We start from the raw sequence: 1,893 nt of genomic DNA on the forward strand, positions 1-1,893 counted from the left end.
TACACTAAAATTATACATTCATGAAAATGCAGCGGTTATAAAAATTGCGCTTGATACGAGAGAATATGTTGGAGCAGCAAGCGGCCCCGAGTCTAAGGAAGAGAATATGAATTAAACTTGGCAAGTTCTGAATGCCATCGAAGTTATCGAGAAGCTTACTCGCTCGCTCGCTCGAGGGCGAGGCGCCAGCGGCCTCGCTTGCCGGATACCTGGCCCGGACTTTTATCTTTATCCTTATATATATGTATATATGTATATATATATGTATATATATATATATATATATATATATATATATATATGTATATATATATATATATATATATATATATATATATATATATATGCACATATCTATCTATCTATCTCTATCTCTATCTCTCTCTCTCTCTCTCTCTCTCTCTCTCTCTCTCTCTATATATATATATATATATATATATATATATATATATATATATATATATATATATATATGCACATATCTATCTATCTATCTCTATCTTTCTACCTATCTCTCTATATATACGTAGGGACACACATAGACACACACACACACACACATACATACAAACACAAACACACACACACACACACACACACACACACACACACACACACACACACACACACACACACATACACACACACATACACACACACAAATAACACACATATATATATATATATATATATATATATATATATATATATATATATATATATATATATATATATATATATATGCATATATTGAATTCACATTATGTCTACCTATCTGTCTATCTAGTTTCCCTTTATTCTGTTTTCTTTTCTTTTTTTCTAATCTTGCGATATCTTCCTTATTCCCTCCATTCTTTCCTCCCCTTTCTTCTCAATTCCATCCTTCCCCCCTCCCTCCTTCATTCCTACCTTCCTACCTTCCCTCTCTCTCCCTCCCTTCCTTCTTTTCTTCTCTTTCCCTTCCTCCCTCCCTTCCTACCTTCCTTCTCCCTCCCTCCCTCCCTTCGTACCTCCCTCCCTCCCTCCCTCCCTCCCTTCCTTCCTATCTTCCTTCTCCCTCCCTCCCTCCCTCCCTCCCTCCCTCCCTCCCTTCCTTCCTATCTTCCTTCTCCCTCCCTCCCTCCCTTCCTTCCTATCTTCCTTCTCCCTCCCTCCCTCCCTCCCTTCCTCCCTTCCTTCCTATCTTCCCTCTCCTTCCCTCCCTTCCTACTTTCCTTCCTTCTCTCTTCTTCCCTCCTTCTCTCCCTTCATACCTTCCTTCCTTCCCTCTCCCTCCCTTCCCACCTTCCTTCCTCCCCTCTCCCTCCCTCCTTCCCTCCCTCCCTCCCTCCCCCCCTCCCTCCCTCAATCCCTCAATCCCTCCCTCCCTCCCTCCCTACCTCCCTCAATCCCTCCCTCCCTACTTCCCTCAAACCCTCTTTCCTTCCTCCCCTCTCCCTCCCTCCCTCCCCCCTCCCTCCCTCCCTCCCCCCTCCCTCCCTCAATCCCTCAATCCCTCCCTCCCTACCTCCCTTCTTACCTTCCTCCCCCCTCCCCTCCCTACCTCCCTTCTTACTTTCCTCCCCCCTCCCCTCCCTCCAACACAATAACACAAACAAGATAAGAAGAAAAAAAAACGATAAGACGCACCAGACACAGAAGAATCTCAAGAAAATATACAGCTTCATTGTCACGTGACTCAAAAGAAAGCTTCTCGAGCCTAAAGCTAATGGTCGCTTCTGCAGCTAATACACTTAATGGAGTCGACCATCAGGGTGGGAATTCCCCAAAGGAATCTATCTAATCAGGGCCTCTCCCTCTATGTGATGGCACCATGTTTACAGGAGTGCCACTACGCCGGCCACTACAGGAGGCACTATTGCCATCCCCAGCGAGAGAGTGAATGGGGTTTGA

Source organism: Penaeus japonicus, unplaced genomic scaffold (assembly GCF_977035675.1).
Source record: "Penaeus japonicus unplaced genomic scaffold, GWHDUDI00000001_assembly GWHDUDI00000013, whole genome shotgun sequence".
NCBI classification, from domain to species: Eukaryota; Metazoa; Arthropoda; class Malacostraca; order Decapoda; family Penaeidae; genus Penaeus; species Penaeus japonicus.